Below are 7,476 nucleotides of genomic sequence, written 5' to 3'. Positions count from 1 at the left end.
GCTGCAAATTAGCCACCTCTCGAGCATGTTATGGAAGAGGTCAGTCAGGAGCAAAAACAAGATAACAAACAAGAGGGCAAAAAGAAGTGCAAGCAGCCAGGATATAAGTTGCAATCTGACATTGAGATAGCCACAGATCTTAAGAAGGTTCTTGAAGAACGGATCTTAAATAGTCGGGTGGAATTTACCCTGGGAGAGGTGCTTGGCATTGCCAAGCAAGAATTTCATGATGAGATCATTGACATAATTAAAAGGAAGCGTCAGTTTCTTGGTGATACCACTAGTGCATCGCTGCAATTTGAAGAGGAAACTGGTTTGTTGGGTATTCGGGCTGAATATGAGCATAAAGTAAGTACTGGATTATTTATGCAGGATGCTACTAATCAGTGGTGTTGACAGCATGTGGAAAAGAGAAGAAAGTGGTTGAAAATGCATTGTCTTGTAGCAATATGCATGGTGGAGTAAGGCAAATGCAACAATATGGAGAAGAGACTCTAGGATTTATTCCTCGAAGTCACTACACAAGAAATCATTGGGCTAGAGCTACCACTGAAACCATACTGAAAATAGGGGAGCGCAAAACTCCTTGTGTTGCTTTACTTGACCATGGGTTTGAGATAAATGTCATTGAGCATGGATTGTATGAAAATGGTGCATGGCCTATAGACACTGATCATGGTTGGTGAATGAGGGATGCAAATAATTATTCAAGGGAGCTCTATGCTGCATGTCCTAATGTCCTAATGTAAAAGTGATGATTGGTGATGTACAGGAAGAGCAACACTTCTTTGTGCAAGATAATTCCTCATATGCAGTGATTTTGGGACAGCCCTATATTACAGGTGTGCATATGGAAACAAAGGTTCTTGATGATGGTTCTGCTTATGCAAGAGACAGAAGCAAGGATGGGAGAAAAGCAGTCCGATTTCTTATTGTTTGTGCTAATCATCCTAGAAATCGTGATACGCTTCGAGAGTCTCCTTTGGCTCCAAATGCAAGGGAATTCAAAGACCTGGATTTTCATTAAGCATTGCTGTAATGCGAGGCTACAGTAGTGCTGTTCAGAGGGTGTACTCGCCTCTTGATAAAATTAAACATGTATTTACTATTGGTAATTCTCAGTTTACAGCAAACACTTCATGTTGGTTTAAGCCTATGGAAGCTATGTGTAGGGCTGAACGCATATCTATGAAACAGGCTACTAAGAAACTGAGAGCATTAGGATTGTTAGCTAAAAATGATGGCATTTCATGCATCTTTTATGGGCTGAATATTAATCACACTATGGCTGAAATTTCAGCAACTATACATGCAAAAAATGTGGCTGAAAACAGAGTGTTGTCAGTATGTTCTTTGGACATGTATGATATCATAGCATTGCTTGCTCAATAGGAAGGATTACAATGGGCTGAAGCACTTGTGGAGACAAAGTATAAGACTGTTGACAAAAAGGTGAAACCAATTGCTTTGCCACTTCCACCAGAGAGTGAGGGTTTGTATGAAAAAGTGTCAAGATAGCCAAGCTTAGGAGATCCTAAAGATATAGGTCATCAGTTTATATCTGAAACATTACAGGAATTGAAAGTTGGTGCAGAAGGGTTTCTTTTGCCTGTTGAGAGAAACTATTTTATGCAGATGCTAGCTAGGCATGGAAAGGCATTTGCATTTCAGCCAAGTGAAATAGGTTGTGTGGACCCAAATGTTGTCTCTCCTATGGTCATATTTACTGTGCCACATGTACCATGGAACTTGAGGCCTATTCCAGTGCCTAAAGCTTACTTGCCAAAGCTGATGGATTTGTTAAATGAAAAGATTCTCATGAAGATCTTGGAGCCTTCTTCAGCCCCGTACTCAAATCGTTGGTTTACTGTGCCCAAAAAGAATGGGGCTTTGAGATTTGTTCAAGACATGCAACTGGTCAATAAAGTGACCATAAGAAATGTGGGTGCAGGTCCTATGGTTGATGAATTTGTAGAGGCTTTTGCAGGTAGAGCGATCTATTCTTTGGGTGATCTTTACTCAGGTTATGATCAGTTTCAGCTTGCAATTGAAAGCAGGGATATCACAACTATGAAGACTCATTTGGGGTTAATACGGATGTGTACTCTCCCACAGGGTGCAACAAACTCAGTGGCACACATGACAAATGCTATGAATAGGGTACTCGGGGATTTTAAACCACAATTGATTAAGCCCTTCTTGGATGATGTTCCAATCAAAGGGTGTGCAGTGGATGAAAAGAATGAAGAGGTGGATGCTCATGGATGCAGATAGTTTGTTGTAAACCATATTGTGGATTGTGAGAGGATTTTGACACATCTTAGAAGAGGTGCATTTAACTCTTTCTGGACAAAAGTCTGTCTTTGGAGTTGAAGAGGTTTTGATTGTTGGGCATATGTGTGGGCCTTATGGGCGAAGGCCATCACCAGCAAAAATAGATGGGATTAATAGAATGCGAGATGTATGCACGAATGTATCAGAGGTGTGTAGATTCTTGGGTGCATGTGTGTTCTATTTGATATGGATTCCTCACTTTGCACATGTAGTCGATGCTCTTTATCAGCTTCTAAGGAAAGGTCAGAAATTTTAGTGGGAAAGGAAGCATCAGAAAGCAATGAAGAAATTGAAGCAACTCTTAAAATCAGCTCCTACATTGAGAAAGGCTGACTATTCACATGGAAAGCTTTTTCTTATGGCTGAAAATGATGTTGCAAGAGTGAATTTAGCAATGCAAGGTGTTGCTACAGCATTAACAGAAGCTTGGACAACAAAGAGAAGACACTTTAGATGTTTTACATCTTGTGTAGAAGTGTTTCTGGAAGACAGATATGCAGGAGAGTGGCTGAGAATTGGTCAATATCTCAGTACACTAACAAAGAGAGATGAATGGTCAGATGAGGAGTTTAAGAAGATCAAGAGGAAAGCCTATGAATTTTTCTTAAAAGATGGATACTTATGGAAACATGCTAAAAAGAAACAGGGTATGCCATTGCGAGTTTTGGGTGACAGAGCTTCACAAGTAAAAGTAATGCAAGAATTTCATGAAAGCTTGTGAGTAGAAGGGTTATAGCATCTATACCCTTTCTGCTGCAGAGAGTAACCAATAAAGATGCACTTCTCAGCTTTTGGATCCAACTTGGATCTCAACTCATTTGGCACATGAACATAGGCAATGCAACCAAAAATCTTCAAATGAGAAATATCTGGTTTCCTACCAGTATACCTCTCCTCTGGAGTCATCCCATGTATTGCTGCAGTGGGAGTCCTGTTCATTATGTAGACTGCTGTAGCAACTGCTTCAGCCCAGTAAAAATCTGGCAAGTCTTTTTCGTTGAGCATGGCACGAGATACCTCTCCAATATGCCTGTTTTTCCTTTCTGCAATTCCATTTTGTTGTGGGGTATGACTGCATGAATATTGCTGCTTTATGCCATGCTCCTACAGGAACCTTGCAAACTCATTTGAGAGGTACTCTCCCCCTCCATCTGACCTTAGGCATTTTATTTGCAGGCCTATTTCTTTTTCAACCATAGCTTTAAGAGTTTTGAAATGCCCAAAAACTTCACTTTTCTTTTTCATAAAATACACCCAAACTTTTGTGCTATAGTCATCAATAAAAGTGAAAAAATAATGACAGCCTCCAAGAGATGCAACTTTAGTAGTCCACACATTAGAGTGAATTAATTCCAATGGCTTCTTACTCTTTTGAACATGTCTAGGAAATGGTTTCCTTGCATGTTTTCCAAATTGACAGGCTTCACATACCTTATGCATTTCTGCAACCTTGAATTTAGGCAATCCTGCAACAATATTTTGGGCCTGCATTGATTTAAGTCGTTGTACATTAACATGACCAATGCGTTTATGCCAGATATCAATATCTGCAACTACACCGGTCCCATGTGCAAACATTGCTGCACTCAATTCAAGCATGTCTGCATCCAACGTAAACATTCTGCCCTTCTTCTTTCCTTTTGCTATCAAGCGACCTTTATTTTTCATATTCTCAACAAAGCATCCATGAGGATTAAATCTGACCTGCAAACCCTGCTCAACCATTTGACCAACAGAAACCAGATTCTTGGTGATATTCGGGACATGAAATACATCGGACATGTATTTCTTTTTCCCATCCTGCATAGACAAAGGAATTTTTCCAATCTACACAATAGGATGTGCAGTATCATCACCAGTCTCCACAAATCCTAGTTTTTCCATTTTCCTTGCATCCTCCATCCATTCTGCATGACCTGTCATGTGGTTTGATGCACCTGAGTCAACATACCATACATCGTTGCTTTCTTCTGCACTTGTCATAGAATTGTTCATGTGCTGCACCATAAACAAATGCTCATTTCTGTTATCACCCTATCTACTAGAAGATGGATAATTTCCTTGTTGCAATTTTCCATTCATGATGTCATTCTGCTTTTTATAGCAATCTTTAGCCATATGACCCATTTTACCATAGTAGTAGCATTCAACATTACTGTTTGCATTTTGGCCTCTTTGCCATCCACCACGACCTCTTTGGCTCCCCCTGCCTCTAGAGTTACCACGTCCTCCTCCATAGGACTGGTTTTCTTGAGTTTGCTGCATATTCTGATTTCTACCACAGCCTCTAGATCAGCCTCCTCTACCTCTGCCTCTACCTCTTCCAGCATTTGAGTAGAAGACAGCTTCTTTTGAAGTTCCTCCTGAAGAAGATGCACCACCATTTCTTTGCTCCTCAGAAATTAGAAGAGCAATCAACTCCTCAAAATCAAGAAATCTTTCACGGACGGAAATGGCTGTTTGGAACTGTGCATAATCCTTTCCTAGACCATTCAAGGTCACAGAAACTAAATCATCATCTTCCACTGGCGACGCAATGGAAGCAAGTGCATCTGCAATCTTCTTCACCTTCATGTGGTAGTCATTGATGCTCATATTTTCTCTTTGCACATTATGCAACTCTTGCTTGAGCTGCATTTTCTTGGCTTGCGTATTTGTGCTATACATTTTTGACAAAGTATCCCATGCCTCCTTTGGCGTACTTGCATCTTGAATATGCACAATCATAGAGTCTAAAATGCTGATAGACAGCCAGTACATAACTTTCCTGGCTCTCTCATGCCATGCTTTAAATGCCTGCATTTGCTGTTGATTGGGAACATAAGGAAGAACTGGTTCTTCTTCATTTCCTGCAACAATTTCCCAATATCCTTTTCCCATAAGGAAATTCGTCATTCTAAACTTCCATGCTTGGAAGTTGTTCTTGTCAAGCTTTTCAGTGAGACAATCTGTGAGAGAGAATCAGACGCCACTACAGAACACTGCAAAAAATTCTGTCACTGCAAAGAACACAGCTTCAGCCTCACAAGGGCTAATTTGCAAAACTGACGAAAGTGGTATTTGACCACATAGTCACTTCCTAGTGACGATTTTGCATCAACAGGCAACAAGGATGATTCTGTAACTCCCAATGTCTCTGCACACAAGCATACGATGCAATTTCTACAATAACTTTTCACCGACCTGTAGAACAGTGGTCACACAGCATAAAACTGGGCCTTTTCCTGAGTGCGTGCAGAAAACTTCCGCCTCCAAAACAGGCCCCGAAATGGTCTCAAATAAAAAAAACAGGGTCACCAAGGGCTAAAGCCCTGTCCTGCAGCATATACTGCCCTCTTGCTTCACCGCAAAGGGCGTCTCAACCTGAGACAATGCACTCTTGCACTTCCCGGCTGTGCTACTTGCAGAGACTTGCTCCCAAAATAGAAAAATGAAAGCAACACTGATCCTCTTACCAGAACACCGCGAACTTGGCTTGCTTTCTTGAGCTCCTTACCACGAACAAGGCTCTGATACCATGTCAAGATTGTAGGAGAGAAGGAAGGAGTCTCACTTGTAGCTTTCTTGCTTGCACAATGGGGGAATACACACAAAGGTGGAGGTTGAAAAACAGTTTTCCTCTTCTTAGTTGTGTAAGCCAAAAGAACTCACTTACAAAAGAAATAGAAGAACCCTATATATGGGTCTCAAACCAAACTCAACTAACTAATGTGGCATACTAACTGAGCCAGGGACTAGAGTAGATAAGGATAGCTGTCATCTAGCTATTATTCATGGGCGATGTACCAACCGCATCTGCAAAGTGACAAGTCGGTGACATAAATGCACAACGGTCACCCTGGCATATCACGAGTGGAGCTCGATATCTCAACAATTCTTGCTAGGGGTGGTGTGAAGAGATCAATATTTTTTTATAGGACATATCTCCCCAAATTGTCCAAACCCTAGACGATCTGTGGATTACAAGCCCATATGCAGTCGATGTAAAGGTGAAGGCCACATTGCAAAGGACTATCCAAGTCTAGCCTCTGTAAAGGCCAATAGCACTGATAGCAACAAAAGGTACAAGAGCCTATCCCCAATTTGGTAGAGTTGAAAGTTATCGCTGTCACGCGCACCAAGAAGAAGAACCAGTTGTTCAGAATGAAAATAACTCTCCTGCCAAGACTGTGAAGTTCAACCTGCCCAATAGAGGGACAGAGCAGTACAGAATAGAACAATGCAGTATAGAGCACTGCGGTGCCACAGAGAGCTGGAATTATTAGAAGAAAAAGGAAAGATAAAAATGGGTGTAGCCCCACTCCCCAGTAGGCTCGAGAAGCATGTGGATCCTATCAAAGATTATGACTTGGTCAAAGACCTAGACACTTTTAAACCAAACCTAACATTCCGACAGTTACTAATGTTGTCTTCCAGCTGCCGAAAGAAATTCAAAAGCATCTTGATAAGAAGACATAGACTAAGGATCGCTCCTTCAATAGTGACTAAGACCAATAAGGCCCTGGAGCCTGTAAAGGAAGTAGATGTGGCTAATGCCTTCTTAGATCCTGGAACCCCAGAGATTAGTGTATAGATAGAAGGATGCTTCATTTCAGGTGCATCGATTGATGGAGACTCATCAGTAAACATAATGACAGATGTGACAATGAAGGACTTAGGGTTGCAAGAAATTCAACCTATACAATGGCTTATCAGATTGGTGGACCAAAGCAGAATTAAACCGTATGCCGTGACGAAACATGTGGTGGACACTTCGCAGGAGAAGCGACAGCCAGGAAGGCTCTGTTAGCGGGATACTGGTGGTGGCCGACCCTCCACAAGGATGCATACGACTACTGCAAGAGATGCGATGCTTGTCAGCGAATGGGAAAGCCCACCAAAACAAGTGCTATGCCATTGCAATCCATTCTTCCCCTAAAGCCATTCGATAAGTGGGGGATTGATTTTTGGGTCCCATTGATCCACCTACCAAATGGAAGCAGAATAGATACATCTTAGTATGTACAGATTATGTCACAAAGTGGTGTGAAGCTAAAGCCCTGAAGCGGGATGATGGTAACAGCGTAGCCCTGTTTATGTACGAGAATATTATCACCCATTTTGGCAGTCCCCTCGAGCTAGTGAGTGACAGAGACACTCATT

Source organism: Lygodium microphyllum, chromosome 6 (assembly GCF_053477565.2).
Source record: "Lygodium microphyllum isolate KBCC chromosome 6, Lygodium_microphyllum_v1.1.10, whole genome shotgun sequence".
Classification (NCBI taxonomy): Eukaryota; Viridiplantae; Streptophyta; class Polypodiopsida; order Schizaeales; family Lygodiaceae; genus Lygodium; species Lygodium microphyllum.
Note: the sequence above shows the minus strand (reverse complement) of the source record.